Source organism: Lepisma saccharinum, chromosome 4, assembly GCF_977018435.1.
Source record: "Lepisma saccharinum chromosome 4, izLepSacc3.1, whole genome shotgun sequence".
Classification (NCBI taxonomy): Eukaryota; Metazoa; Arthropoda; class Insecta; order Zygentoma; family Lepismatidae; genus Lepisma; species Lepisma saccharinum.
This window is the reverse complement of record NC_139232.1, coordinates 10,036,408-10,053,212: the sequence shown is the minus strand read 5'-3', so window position 1 is coordinate 10,053,212 and position 16,805 is coordinate 10,036,408. Positions and strand designations below refer to the sequence as shown.

The following is a 16,805-nucleotide window of genomic DNA, read 5'->3' as shown; positions in this document are numbered from 1 at the left end:
CCAGAGCCGCTTTATGCGGGGACAAGGCTGGAAAAATTAAATTCCGACCTTAGATCAACCACCCCGTGAATCGAATCCGGCTCTTCCGCGTGGCCGTCAGGTGTAAAAAAAAACAAAAAACTGTGTGTTTCTTTTTTGTCACCCATGCTCTGGAATGACGTAGAATCGAATTCTAAACATTTGCCTTAATTTAGAACGTTTTGTTCGTACAAGTAGTTGTTAAAAGAACTCTCAAGGCTTATCGAAGCCTCCAGAGCTTGTAACTCCATCTCGCAGCCCGCATGAAACAACGATCCAAATTCCCAAGCTTGTCAAGTCTGTTGTTCCAACGCTCACCCAACTCCAAGTCCCCCGGCTAATCCCCTCCGGGGGCTCCCCCTAACCGTCATCCCATTCTGTAATTGGAGAAAAGTTAGTTAGCAACAACTTTCTCCAGACGTCGACCACCAACTGTGGTCAATGCTGGATTCTCTTCCGTCACAAGCAGCAGACATTTTTTTCGTTAATTGTGCAGCGGTTGCGATACGAACAGAAAAATGTAGTTTGTAACTATTTGGATAAACCTCAAATATCCGCTACGGCATGAATGTACACAAGGGAGGAGCTGAGGTGGCTGCAGCCCCTTCCCCGAGATCCACGAACAAAAATGTAACTTGTGAGAAATAAATTGAAGGACGTAACATGAAATTAAAATGAGTATGAAGGTATTTTCAGAAAGTTTGAAATTTGCTTAGATCAAGGCAACCCAAACATTTTCGTATGCAGGGTCAGTGAGACCGTTTGAATAGTTGACTGCGGGTTTGATTCTCGCGGTGGGTGATCTAAGGTTTGTACTTGGGGGCAATCCTGGGGGGTAAAGGCGGCCGGAGCGTAGTGCTGATGACATCTCCTCCAAAATGGCCGAGGTCGAGAATGTGTGGGGCCCTACCTCCCACCACATCCCCTAAATGTCCCTTCATAGCACGGTGCTATATGCACGGGGAACTTTGCCTTATTTTACCTGTTGGACGTTGCAGGGAGTGGGGTGAAATTTACAGTTTCTTAACCTTTTTCAACACAATGCTACATAATATGCTCTATACATCCCCAGGACAAATACCCAATTTCCTTATGGGTCTCTCCATTAAGGTAATGGCTAACGATGTCGCCTTGTAATCATGGAATCCATAGTTAAAATAGCTTATCTGAGTGAAGGTGAAACAACCTTTATTTTGTTCAGTCCCTTACAAACAAAACGTATTCAGTTTCTTTAAAGACTGCTGCATAACGAGAACACAGAGTCCAGTCATGCGTCGGGCATAAAAATTTTGCTTATTTTTACTAGATCCTTAGCAACCAGTGCTCATTAAAATTAATTTGGCAAATTCTGTTATGCACAATCTTTCTCATACACTGATAAAAGAACTGAAGAGAACAGAGCAAGAAAGGCATCTTTTGGTGAAGTCAGAATCTGAGTTCGTTAATATCTTCTATTTTTTCCTTGTGTCCCAATTAACGAAAAGAAAATCCAACAGCCCGTCAGTCACAGATAGAGCTCTGTCTGGAGGAAATTGAATTAAACCGGGACGGGTTTAAGGACGCTTCGGCCTTCGGAAGAGCGTGTCTTAGCGACGGAGGAAGATGAGACGATCCGATGGAGAGAAAGGGATGCTGACGTGTGCAGTGAGCATCCTATTATCTGGAACTCAGAAATTCTCAAATCGTCTGAAGCGATCGAACATTTTCTCTCGGTTATCAGCCTTTTTCCTGCGACTATCGTTTTTAAAACGTTAAATTTTGATATGATCCATATTTTTGTGACGTCACAACTTTAAAATGTCACTATATATTTCTTTTGTGAAAGAAAGCGTAATTTTCGTGTTATTATATGTAATATTGCACCTTGTTTGTAATGTATATTTTTTCTTTAATATTTATTGTATTTTATGCTCTATTATGAGTAGTTCAATCTATTTTTATATTTGCGAGAGTGCACTATATGAATTTATATTTCTAAACGTGTGTAGATGTCAGTTTTGTTGTAACATCTTTTTGTAGATAGTAAGTGATTCATCTGTACTTTAATCTGTGTTCTTGAAATAGTATAAAAGCGAGGATATCGCATAAGAAATTACACACATTCGCCACAGATCGTCGAAGATTTTTAACTTAAAAAGAATTCCTCGGTGTTGTGCATACATCTTGGTATGGTAGTTCGGGGCACAAGCTAAGCCTATGTGATCATTGGTACGCCGATAGCCATGCATTGATGCTCACAATACTGCAATCATTCTACGTTAAGAAATAAAGCTAGCCTAAGGATTAATTTGGAAATAAAAGGCTAAAGAGCAAATATTGGCTCAGTTATTATTGCGTATCTCTTGGTGTGGTAGTTCGGGGCGCAAGCTAGGTCTATGTGATCATAGGCATGCCGATAGTCACGCATTGAGTTTATGCGTTTTAGTTGAGTCACGTCATCGTCAAAGCGAAATCCTCACCTTCGTACTAAGCCTGTTTGCATTATAATCTCAATAAATAAAGAATAAATCCTATTGTTTTTGTCTACTGCAATAATGTGGTTTTATTCCTCTGTGCTCTGAAGCATTGTCTTTGCCTAGCACTATCCCTGTACCTGAGAGGAGTCTGTACTTCGCCGTCTCATAGTTTACCGCTGAGTATTACTGAGTTATTAATAATAAGAATAATACAACGACATAGTAGCAAATCTAATAATAATACGTTTAATAATAAAACTTAGAACGTATCAACTTGACACCCATTAGTTATCTCTCCCAAAGAAGTGAGGAGTTCGATTCACAGGCTCAAAATTTATTACACTAAAACATTGGTTACATGAAAAGATGGAGCCGACCACCGTGATGCAATGGTTAGTAGAGTGTGCTACGACGGTAGGGCATGGGTGTTCATTGCGAGTGTCCCTTCATCAATTTTATCATATCATCACCCATCTTCGCGATTAGCCAAAAGTGGCAGAAAAGCGAAGTAAGATAAAACAAACCAATAAATGAAAAGATGGAGTTGAAATTATTCTGATTGACTGAATGATTTGCTTTATTTTACTTCTCTTTTCTGCCACTTTTGGCTAATCGAAAAGATGGGGATAGATGACAATAAGATAAAATGGATAAAGGATACTTACAGAAACATACATTACAGAACACAACACACAGAGGATTAAAATGGCTGCGAGTCCAGATGCCAGAGCCTCGTTAGTCTGCAGTCCAAGATGTAGTACGTGGAAGGGAGTGACACTTGTACACGTTCATAAAACGTCATTTCTTAGTCCTTTATATTGTTTTGAGTCCACTCTATGCTCAGGTAGGACAATAGGGACTGGACCTCCAGTTTATAGAAAATCTGAATCAACATGCAGCCTGTTTCTACCGGGAATCGAGTCCAGGACCCATTGATTACTAATACTTCTCCTTTGGCGAGGCCCTTGAAAATGAGCACTGAAAGCTAATGAAGTTGAATTTGTCACACTTGATATGGGGTCGTTCAATGTTGACCAAGACTTTCGTGCGTGAAATATTAATGAATCAATGCAGCAGCGCTGCATTACTTCGGCAGGACAGACCATGATTCCTTGCGAGTAACCGTGATCTTTTGCGACGCATTTGGCGCATGCGCAGAAGTGTAAACAAAGATGGCGGCAAGTAGTGTATCTGTTGCTGTGGTGTATAATGAAATTTCTCGTGAAGAAGAAGGCCAAAAGTGCTGAAATTTGGCGTAGACTGCAAGCACAGTATGATGGACAAACACTGTCACGGCAAGAGTGTAAGAATGGTGTCAACAGTTCAGTGAAGGGCAAATGAAAATTAGTAGCAAATGAACCGCACGGATTTTTGAACCGGTAAGATATTGGGAACTGTCTTCTGGGACATGAAAGGTGTTATCCATGTGGATTTTTTTTTAGAGAAGGGTGCCACAATTAGTGCCCAGCACGTATTACTCAACACTGCTTCATGGTGCTGTACGTGGGGCCGTTCGGAAGAAAATACCTGGAATGTTGTCGAAATATGTCATTCTTCTCCATGACAATGCCAGACCACACAAGGCCCATTTGACTCAAACAACACTGGCCAACTTGCACTGGGAGGTTTTACCACACAGTCCTTACAGTCTAGATTTAGCACCCAGTGATTTCCACTTGTTTGGGACTCTTAAAGAGCATTTGGGTGGGACACACACTTCCAGACAGATGAGGAACTCAAGAACGCTGTCCTGCAGTGGTTACGACACCAACCTACTTCTTTCTACGCCAAAGGCATCAAGGAACTTCCACAACGATGGCAACGGTGCCTGGAAGTTTAGTGGGAATACTTTGAAAAACTGACATAGTTTGGTGCTTCTATGTATGTATATTTCCTGTCTATAAATAAAAGTCTTGGTCAACCTTGAACGATCCTTGTATTCCTAAATGCAAGGCTGATTACCAAGTAGGCTTGCAATGTCACTATTCTGGGTCAATATAAACACACAAGGACACATGAGCGAGGACATGTTCCTTTCCATCGTCACTATTTTCACCTCTGACCGTATTTCATCTTTGGTGGATCTTTTTCTCTAATTCCTGACTTTGTCTGGAACTATAGAAGATGTACAGTCATCAGCAATTTTGTGTTTTAATGACCTCACTGACGTTTAGTACTATCGTTAGAAAACGGAAGTGTTTTCGACCAGAGGTGGTCATTTTGCTTCAACCTCTCTCACCCTCACAAGTCCTTTCAGGGTGAGCATCTGTCCTCGTGAGTATCGCCCTCCATGACGGCGGAGGGAGGAGGGGTGACCATCTATGCTCACGACTGTACAACGCGAAAGGGAACATTAAAATAAAATCACTGTCACCTTGATACTAATAGCTGAAGAAATGTCTCGGGGGCCCGCAGAAGGAGGCCAGGTCTCTTGCCCTCAGAGATATTTGGGGAAAATGTTCATTTAACTGGAATGGTGAAATTGAGTGATATTTTATTACAAACAATATTGTACTCTTTTGATTTACAGGTTGTAAATTACAGAAATAAACTGTCATGTCCAACAAAATGACGAGATACATCAGACAATAAAATTACGTTGACGGTCGGGACTAGGGGCGTGCGGATGGACGAAAAGTCAGAAACTGCTCATTAACAAAGTGATAGATGTTTATGGAAAGGAAGCAAGGCGTATCCCGCTTCTAACAGTGGACTCAAGCCTGAACGTGTAATTGGCAAATCGGTAAGATCAAGATGAGTGTTGATATATGGTGAAAATGATGAAGGGACACTCACAAAGAGTGTCGATCCCGGAACCCTTATCGTCGTAGTGTGTTGTGCTAACCACTCTGCCAAGGAAGACGGTTAATTGCACCATTAGATGAAGGAAATACAATTACAGCAAACCAAGGCAATGTACGTATATACATTCCTCAAAATTACACAAACTGAGAGAAAACAATTACAGTTAACAAGTTAAAATGAGAATTACTTTTCTTTTACCCGGCAAGTCCGTTCAAGTGAAACTAGTGAAGTACTCATTTCTTGTCTGTTCCACGATATCTAAGTATTCTTCATTCAACACTCAAGCAATTTTACTGAAACCTTCCTTATTTTCAATTGTACTCTACAATCGCATCTTTACAATACACAGCCTTTCCCCACACCTCTTTAAACCATATGGAAATATGCTCCACACGCATAGCCCGTTTGCTGCAACGATTTCTAGTATCCAAACCTTGTTTTCTGTTTTTCGACAAATCCCTGATGAAACATCCCTTCTCTCCTTCATATTCATGCTAAAAATATTCTCTGCGCATACTTCAAGTCCTCGAGGGAACATCTTGGAATATTTTCCGATGAAGTCTTAGGAATTTCTGAAATTTTCTGTACATTCTTCGTGAGGAGATATTTCATAGCAAGACGTACTTCAAAGCTCTGTTGAGGAGCAAAAAAAGAATAAGAGTTCGTCCTTCTTTTGTGAAACCTCACGTGAAATCATGTGGAATCTGAAGACAGGACCGAACGTATGTTTTCTGACGCACCTGGGTCGTGGGGAATCAATTCGATTCTTCTTCCGAGCGAAGAATAAGATCTTCTTCCTGGAGAAGCGGCATTAATGCAACCTCACGGAGTTCAGGAACGTAGGGGAAAGTTCACGGGAAGGTAGGTCAAGTTTCCTTTCTCTTCCTATGCGGATAAACGACGGTTTCAAGAGGACTCGGGGGGGGGGGGGGCGCTCCGTTGAGAGAGTTTACTGCGGCAGGAGACGCTTGTCAAGGGTCCTTACTTTCCGGTCCAGGAGCACCCACTGGGCGAACAAAATCTTCTTAGAGAATGGAGGAGGCCGACGATCCTATTTTGAGGTTGCATGGAAATCGCTGACTCCTTACCACTTCACACCTTCTTCTGGACTTCGCTGCATCTTAATCCAAACCAGCGGTTCTTATCCTGTGGTCCGCGGACCCTTAGGGGACCGTCATGTTCTCGAAGAGGGTTCGCCAAGACTTGAATAAACATTACGAGTTTTTATACTTTTATCGGTCTCCAGCGTGGCCGAATGGACAACGTGGGAGTATATTACGAAAATGATCAGTATAATATGCAGAACAAGCCAGAGGCAAATCACGCTTGATCACCTTTTGTATCCAAGTTTTACATATTACTCGAAAACAAAGTTAAATAGTGTACAATGGATATTAGGGAATTATGCTTGATTTATTAGTACCTATAAGAAACATGATTTTCGTGAGAGATTTGAAATATATATGCATCAAGAATAGCAACATATTGCTTCAAATGTTATGCATACGTAGTATGCAATTTTTTTAACTGCCATGCATACTATGTAAATATCACCAAAAATAGTTGTCCTGGATGTACATACAGGGTGGCGCAGAGATACGGCAAAATTTCAATTTACGTAAAATGCACGAATAATCACAGGAAAAAATACATTTAATGATGGATATGCATGTACATAGTATGCCATTAACTAGGACATTTACATGTCATTTTACATGTCACTTTATTTCTTAAATATTACATCAGCAAGATGTGTTCCATCTAGGCGTACACATTCTGAAAGTCTGCTGTGGAAACTCTGGAATGCCCGCTGTATCATTTTTCGAGGAATATCAGTGATTGCTGCTGCAACCTTCGGTTTCAGTTCAGGAATAGTTGCAGGACGTGTGATGTACGCTTTACTTTTGAGATGTCCCCACAGAAAGAAATCGGAAACATTGAGATCAGGGGATATCGGAGGCCATGAAATGTCACCGTTACGTGAAATGATCCGCCTTCAAAATAATTTGCGAATCGCCTCCATCGACTGTCGAGCAGTATGTGACGTGGCTCCTTCCTGCTGAAACCACATGTTGTCGGTGTCAAGATGTGCGTCGTGCAACTTCGGTGCAAATAATGTTTCAAGCATAGCAACATATCGATCTGATGTCACTGTTGTTGCAATGCCTTCCTCACTTTAAAAAAAAATTAGGGCCGAGAACACCATGACTTGACACTGCACACCATCCTGTAACCTTGGTGCTATGTGATGAACTCTCGTGAAGTTGACAAGGATTTTCCTGTGACCAGTAACGGAAATTCTGTTTGTTAACATAGCCGCAAAGGTGGAAATGGACTTCGTCAGACATCCACAAATTATTAAGGAAATTGGCGTCGTCGTTAACCTTAGTCAAAACCAATTCGCAAAACTTGTTACGCAACACAGGGTCTTTAGTTGCTGCTCAATCTGTAGCTTATAGGGGTGGAACTTCATTTCATGCAGTATTCTTTGTACGCTTCTTCGACTACACTGTAGGGCTGATGCATGTTGTCGAACGGAGCAGCAAGGGCTCCTCTGAATGGCAACTCGAACTGCTTCAATATTCTCTGGTATACGCAGAGGAAAAGGTCTAAATATGGGCTCCCTTTTTATGTTGTCATTTTCGGAGGAAAAAAATTAATATATCAAGCACCTGCCTTTAAAATGCATATCTATGAAATATATACTTAAATGTAATATCATGCCAAAGTATAGAAGGTCTCCATCTTTTTAATAAAAAAGCAATTTCCAAAAAATGGTAAAACGATGTATTTCAAAACTGAGGTCTAAATATGGGCTACTAGTGGCAATATCACAAAAAGCATTAACATTTTAAAAAACAGTCATTTATCGCTCAAACATTATAAAATTCATATTTATTAATAATCTGTTGTTTTGAAAATCACGCGGAATGGGAAAAATCGAAATTAAGAAAAACATCCAAATATTTGTTGAAAATGTGATCTCAACATTAGACCTCATATCATAGCCCATATTTAGACCATCACGCTGATTTTCTTCTTCAATTTATTTTCGCTCTCTGTGGTATATATTTCACAACAAATCAAGGCATTATAAAAGCCCACATTTGTTTTGTTATGTACCGCTAATATCATAACCTATACAAAGCAGACGAGAATTCAGAAAACGCTGAGTTAAAACATATCTGCAAAAAGTTTTCGGAGGTCGCAATTCTATAACAGCGTCCAAGGCCGAAACTAACCACCACTTTTCCTTGCGAATTGGCGCCGCAACCTTTGTCCTTGACAGATAACCAGTTCCAACAGCCTCTGCCAGGCTGCAGCACCCGGGAGAGCTGATAACTCCAAAACCCATATTTAAACCTTCGCCCATATTTAGATCTTCTCCTCTACTTTTCGAACTCTACCTGGGGCTTCTTCTTCAACGCTGAACCGGTTTCTTCGAAATTACGCACCCATGTTGTAATCGCACGAGCCGATGGGACACGAGCATGACGTCCTAGCTGGTAATACTGCCGAAATACCCTTTGGGCTGCAGTCACACTATCACCGTTCTTATAAAAAGCTTTCACAGCGAAAGCACGGTTCGAACCAATCCAATGCTGCATCATTACTAAATGGCAAAGCCTTCTCAATGATATCGCATCGGTCCCGAACAAATGCCGGCGCTACAGTGTTGCTAATTCCACATTCAAATTTTGCCGTTTCTCTGCGCCACCCGTTACTTTGTATTCCGAAAATGTAAAAAGGAAATAAAGATATATATATATATATATATATATATATATATATATATATATATTATATATATATATATATATATAAAATGGTCAGTGCTCTCGCCTTTGCTGCAAGCTGTCCTGGGTTATAATCCAGTGGGAGCCTCCAAAATTTTGTTGTTGACCCAGAATAATGAGGACCATTGCGGAGCTACGGTCTCCGGTTTCGAAATACAGAAAACATCAGCGATGGGATCCGATGCGCTAATTACGCGTCACCCAATGAAAAACCCGCTTGGGAGACCCTGGCACTAAGAGGGCTGTTTAGCCATGGATTAAGAGTTGATACTTATCCCGAAGAATTCTAGGAAAATTCATCTGCCAATTATTGAAAAAAAGGAATAGAAAAATTAAACATTTTCAACGGCCTTGATTAGAATAAAGAAAAACCTTCTTAACATAAAATTCACTTTTCATTTCCTCAAGGGAAAATTTATTCTAAATTTATGGGCTCACAGCAGGAATTTCCGCATCTAACGAAAAGAGTTCTCAAGGCACCTCTCGCAACGACACAGTTGCTTAAAAAAAATCTATTTTCAATTTCAGTTATCTTCAAAATAAGTAAAGAATCGGTTTGGCAAGACTCAGGAAAGGTCACAGCTATTTCGCACGATATACGTACAGAAGACGTAAATAAAATATAGCACCACCCTTCTTATTGAAGTAATATTTGGCAATTATTCTCTGGGTTTAGTGTTCTTCCCAAAATAAAAAAAATATAAATCAGGGCTTAGCCAATACCGATGCCGATGTATCGGATGTATCAGTATCGGAAAGTATCGGCTGGAATTTTTTGCCGATACTTTTCCGGCATTTTTAAGGACTCCGTGAAAGACCAAAATGACGTTAGACACTTTCGTGGAGTAATTATCCTGAGAATTATGCAAAAATCACGTTTTTTCAAAACTTTTCACAAGTTAATTTTATTATAATATAGCATGTAATTTAATATTCTGACGTATTCTAAAATATTTTTAAGCCAAAATCTTGGAAAATGTATGTATATAATAATTATTATTAGAGTGGAATACCTAATCACTAACATTAAAATATACCTTGAGCAACTTTTAATTGTTACAGTTTTCAAGCATCGGTATCGGCATCGGTTTCCGTGGGTATCGGTGAAAGTATCGGTATCGGTTCAAAGTGGTATCGGATCAGTCTTATTATAAATGTACAATTGTAGACCAGTGGCGATTGTTTGATTGAATGCCATTGAATTTGTTATTTCACGTTCCTTTTTCGAATTCACATCGGACAAGTCACGGATTATGCCGACTCAACTGAGGGGTGTAAAGGGTGGTCCTTTCTAGAGACACCAAATTCGAACCTCTCATGTACGTAGTACACCCTGGACTGCATTGTGCAGACTCGCAAAGCTCTGGCGTCTGGACTTGCAGCTATAGTATAAAAACTCGGTGGAGCTCGTGTTGTGTCGTGCATATATATGTTTATGACTGTTCTTTCATACATCTTATCTTATTAGCATTCAACCTCATCTTCGTGATTAGTCAAAAGTGTCATAAAAGGTGAAGTAAAATAAAGCTAATCAATCAACTCAGCTAAACGGTATATCAGAAACTACAAGAAAGAAAAAGATGAAACTTCGCCAATAAGCTGATCAAGGGGTCACGGGTTTTGTTAGCCGAAGGAGAAACATAGTGGGTCGGATCACACTTTAGTCGGCCGAGTCCCGATTAGCTAATCTGTGCATAACGTGGACTTAAAGCAAAACTTCAATCAATCAATCAAACTTCGCCAATAGTCTAGATTCAAGTGTGTTGATGTCATTATTGTAGAGCCGCGGTGGTCTAGCTGACTGCGACGCGGCTGACACGGGTTCGATTCCCGGAGTGAGCGGTTTTAGGTCGGAATTCTTCTTGCCCGCATAAAGCGGCTCTGGGGCTCACCCAACCTCAAATCAATGAGACCTGGGGGAAGGGGGGTAAAGACGGCTGGAGCATGGTGGTGAGCACATCACCTCCAAAATGGCCGAGATATAGAATATGTGAGGCGCTCATCCCACATCCTGTAAATGTTCCTTCATGGCACGGTGCTACATGTACGCTGAAATTTACCTTTACCTGACTCTATTATTGCTCTGTGCCCGGGACAGGCACATTGTAGCATATTGATGCACGCCACAGCTTCAACTCTCTCGGTATCTTCAAGGTTTCCTACTTTAAGTACGCCCCTCCACTTCGCTGGGAGACAGGCGCACAGCAACAAGAGGCAACGGATTTCTGGCCTCCCACTACAATTCATAAAGAATTCTGTCCCTGTTTCCGGAAACTTCTAATTGCATTTGGCCTCGTCTACTGTTCCTTAGCCAACAAGTTCTGCGGATGCGGTCGGAAGGAGAAGTGCCCACCCTCAAGAAGAGGTCTGCAAGTTTCCGTGCATCTGACAGCCCCCGCTCTCCAAATGATGTGGGAAATTCAAACATGCTCTTGGAAACCATCAAGAGGAGCCGCAAAGAGCAGATGCTCTTCGGTGGAAGACCCGACCATCAGCTGTAACATTAGATGTCACCGCTGACAAGCGCTGAAAACACCGTTACCAGAACTTTAACCGACTCTGATGTTCCAGATCACCACAGCCTAGCCTTCGCTGTAGCCGAAACACAAACAGTCAACTCGCTGTTACACGAGTTAAATTTATTCTCTGTACACCTTGGGAACCAAGTCAGGGACTCTATGCAAGCCCGTAGCGAGGGGTAGACTGGAGAGGGGGTGGGGGGCGAAGTCTAGGGCGCCACTCAATGTTTCCTTAAAGAAAGAAAAAGTCAGAATATGCAACGGAGAAATTTATACTTGGCAGAGGTAAGGGAGAAGGAAAACGTACAAGGTGTTACTCGACCCTTGTTCCCGTTGAATATTTTCAAGTGATGAAGTGACCACTAGATACTTCCTTTGGGGGGGGGGGGGAGTCCACCACGTAAAAATAGATGCCACCATCCTACTCGGTACATTTAAAATACAAATGTTTCTACCAGGTACGTAGCCCGGGGGAGGGCTAAGGGGTTGAAGCCCCACCCACGAAATCCTACAAATATCTTACTTAAATAGTGTATACTGGTAAATAATTTTACTTCCTTAGCAAGATTGAACATTAGAGCCAAAAACGTTTAGTGTATAATAGAACAACCAGGTTATATTTTTAATACTCTACAATTTAATGCAAAGAATAAATGGATCGACAACTCCCAAAATGTATAGTTTTCTTTGTGACGGTCACACAATATAACGTTATGAGTAAAATTTGCCCCTAACTTTTAAAGTCTTCTCTTTGAACGGAATGTGTAAAAGTTAATAACAAAATACAAGAACTATGAGTTTCAGTACACTAACTGTACAAAATGTAAGAAAAATAATGTCACTCATGCGGTGGATCGAGTAGCTAAAGTCCCTCCATTTATATAATAATAATAATAACAATACATCTGGATTAAAATTGGTTTATTTTTAATAACTTTTAATAGTTATTATTATAAAATGACAATTATAACCGTGGTAATAATTATTATTGGCGTTATTATTTATACTAATCAAGTTTTATTAATGGCTTGCCCACACTACAAATATTTCTGGCGACGCCTCTGCTGATAAGGGATGAGCCCCCCCCCCCGAAATAAAACCCTGGCTACGGACCTGGTTTCTACTGAGAACATGTTGCACACTGTTGTATTATTATTTTTTCTTCTATTACTTGGAGGCTTATATTCTGCTAGCACACTGCTGGAATTTGCTCTTTCCCGAAGTAGTAGTAATAGTACGTTTCAAAAGAAGTTATTCAGATACTGAGGTATAAATGAAATATTCTCAAATATGGTTAACATTTTTAATATCAGAAATGCAAACTACAAATCTTTAAATGTAACCTATATATTTTTTTTACGACACTTTGTTTCTTCATTTCAAATTTTGCACTATGTAAATATCACAAACCATGGCATAAGAAGAAAACATTGAAGGACGCACAAAATCCCTGTGCTTGGTAGTGCGGGGGAGGGAGGGGAGCGGGACGAACACCAACCATAATCCTGCCTATGGCGCCAAAATATCTAGCTACGGGGCTGACTGTGAGAATTGCTCGTCTATTGCTTCATTCTTAATTCAGCACATAATTTGAGCTTGCTTTAAGACTACTTTATGCACTGAAAGGCTAATTAGGACTGGACCTACAGTTTAATGTAGGAACCGAACCATTATGTGCCGCTACCGGGTGTCGTACCCGGGACTCGTTACTGGCCCTGGTCAAAGCAAACTATTGTAGGTGGCAGCCCTCCTGTTGTGTCCCCATTTAAATACATGGGGAATTTGATTCTGAACGTGCTGCTATTACATTAAATTGTAAGTTTATTTTCATCATAACCTCAGAAATTATGTCGGAACATGATGTGAAACTAAGAATTTTAATAAACCGATCGTCAACAACAGAAAAGATATCGAGCCTTAAAATTTGTACAGCACTTGTTTACGTCACTTGCAATTTTTACAATTTAAGTACTTTATTGTTGTGAATCTGGTAAAGAATAATACATTAATAATTCCACGCGACTGTACTTTTATTTTTATAGTTCTTATTAATAACTGACTCCTCTTTTTACGTGATATCACACTCTTCCTCGTGGCTAGTAAATATGGTTCTCCATTTTATACATACACATTTATCGAGAAGAATAGTTATTACAAAAAATATTTCTTATATATTATGTTTCATGTCTCGCAACCTCTAGGGCTTTCTTATTTACAGGAACTATATTTTTAAAATTTGTTCTAACCCAAAACAAAAAGGACGAAAATACGGGGGGAAAATGCTTAATACAAAGAAAATGTTATCTTAATATTAAGTTATCGGATAAGGCATAGTGTGTAATAAATATCATGCGCTTACTAACTTAATACATTTTTTCTTTGTAATTTGGGTAGTTTCTACGATTCGTATTCCCGCCGTTTAATTACACATACTCGCAAGTCGCAACAAGAGTAAACATAAAAGTGTAGTGTAAAAATCTAAATTTTTGTATTTTAGACCCATGGCAGCTAGGGACGACCAAAGTTACGTCAAGTTTAGTGCTCTTTGTGCATAAATATACTATATTTAGCCCGTCTGAGCTATCCTGCCGTTGCGCTTTAACATATTAATTCTTAGTTTCAGGAGAATGTTATTGTCGGAAACTTAGGACTTGCTACATAATCTTAAAAGCTTTGCTAGACACATTTTTGTTATAGATTTAAGCGAGAAATTCTTATCTTCGTTAAAAATAACGTTTGAATAGCCATCCTATCGCGCTCCAATGTAAAGCTTAGGGCAACCAGATGACGAAAGAAATTCTTTAGGGACGCAACAGGGGTGGCGCCTCTAGCGGAAAAGTTTGGCAATGAACAACCTCATTACAAGGCGACGTTACCTATACGTTCAGTTTTGTGGAAGGTCAGAATTGAGGGCGTTTCGAGTTTCCATTTTCACTCCATGAGCCCGTTGTGAGTAATGGTTGAACTTACCGAGACATGTACAGTCAACCGCAATGAAATATTGGACAACAGATCCTGAAATCATCATTTCCCTGCAATGTGTGTTGTGTGTGTTGCCACACTCGACGGAGGTGGCCGAACTTGCTGTTGAAAAGTTGCTATTAGAGTTCGTTCGTGTAATACAGGGTGTCCGGCTTAGACCTTTAACATTACAAAACAGTATAACTTTAGTTACAATCAATTTCAAATGAAAGTTATTGTTTGTATGGGACTGGCAACTGTGGCCATTTGCGAGAATCACCAGTACGACGAGTTGACGTGACGCACATGCGCGTGTAACTCATAAATTCCAAGATGGCGGAGTGGACGGTTCAGCAGAATGTGTTCTGCGTTCTTTCACTAGCAGGAAACAAATCTGTGAAGCTTGTTCAACGTGCTTTTCGGCGTTAATTCAATCTTCAACGTCACGACAATGTTTCTTCCTATTTGAGTATTGCTAAGTGGGATAAACAAATAAGAGAAAATGGAAGTGTTGTGTCAGTGAGCGTGAAGTACGCGAAGCAGAAGGTATCAGAGGAAAACATTGGAGTGACTTGCACTGTATTCACAAGAAGTCCAAGAAAATCAATAAGACGTGCAAGTTTAGAGCTCAACATTCCTCGGTCTACTATCCATGACGTTGTGCACAAAAGGTTTCGTCTACGGGCGTACAAGATCCAGTTACAGCAACGAATTTATCCTGTTGATAAACCTAAAAGACAGACGTCTTCGGGCAAAATGTTAACCGAAATTGACAACAACAATGCTTTTTGTGGACAAGGTGTGTTTTTCTGATGAAGCTGCATTCCACACGTGTGGCAAAGTTAACAAGCAAAATTGTCGTATTTGGAGAAGTGACAATCCTCATGAGTTTCGTGAAATTAAGAGAAACTCGCCAAAGTTAATGTGTGGTGTGGGTTAATGAAAGAGAAGATAATAGACCCGTTCTTATTTGCTGAAGAAACAGAGAGAGGAACGAATTATTTAGACATGCTTTAGCATTACCCTGTGCCTCAAATGCCTCCAGAAACCATTTTCCAACAAGACGGACCCCGGCACATTTTGCTATCATTGTACGAGAATTTCTCGATGAGCATTTTCCTAGAAGATGGATAGGAAGAGGATCTAAACCACTTGCTTGGCCTCCGCGTTCGCTGGATCTTTCCCCCTAGACTTTTTCTTTTGGGGGTTCATCAAGGCCCAAGTCTACAATATGCCCGTCGAGAACTTGGAAGACCCGCGTAACAGAATTCGTCAGGCGATTAACAATGTGACCCCTCAAATGCTGGTGAATGTCTGGACGGAATTGAAATATCGGTTCGACATCTGCCGTGCCACAGGGGGGCTCATATCGAGGTTGTGTGAAGTGCTGGTGCTGGGACAAAAAAATGCATGAGTTTTTCTACCAAAAAGTAAATTTTGGTAATAAAATTAGGATTCTCTGCAAAATTATGCTCTTTTTAATGTTAAAGGTCTAAGCCGGACACCCTGTATTATATCGTGTCCGTATAAATAAGAATTCTAATTGTGTTAGTTTAAATGTGCAAAAAATGCTGTCCTTCTCTTGCTTTATTGATTTAGTTTATTTTACTTCGCTTTTCTGCCACTTTTGGCTAATCGCGAAAATGGGAATGAGTGATGGTGCACTTGAACGCGCACAAACACTCATGCCCAGGCAGTGATTCGAACCCGGCACCCCTCCCACTCCTTCACGGAGGCCGCCTGTCTCTCTCTTGAGAGACAGTCACGTACCCTATCAACTCCACTCAAATAACCCTTAAGACATAATTCTTGGTTAATGTCTCACATTTCGTCCCGAATTGCGTCTTGCGGTTCGGTGTTCGCTCTGGTACACAATATCTTTAAGGACACCCCACACAAAAAGGAAAATGACGGCGTTAGACCTGGCGATCGAGGTGGCCACTATATGAGCCACTTACTTAAGGAAATCTGCAAATATCTGGACAATATTTTCATACTTCACTAGTAAAAAACTGGCGGTACTTCAGCTGCAACTTTTAAATTATCATTGAGAGTGTGGCGAGTTACAAATGGTGGTAGTTTCTCCGTAGATATAAATTTAGTGCCGTAATATCCATTAAGTTTTCCTTCTAAAAATACATAACGTCCAGCATAATTACTACATATTTTAACACGAAACGTTGCAGCAGTTTTCCCCATAGCATTATAACTTAAGATAACATAGATATTATTGGACACTAGATAAAAAA

At 40.4% G+C, this 16,805-nt stretch overlaps 1 protein-coding gene across 3 annotated transcripts in view; it reads right to left on the bottom strand.

The window, feature by feature from the left end:
• Liprin-gamma (liprin protein kazrin) overlaps positions 1-16,805 on the bottom strand; it is a 664,640-nt gene that overhangs the window by 465,606 nt on the left and 182,229 nt on the right. The gene's annotated exons all lie outside the window — the stretch shown is intronic.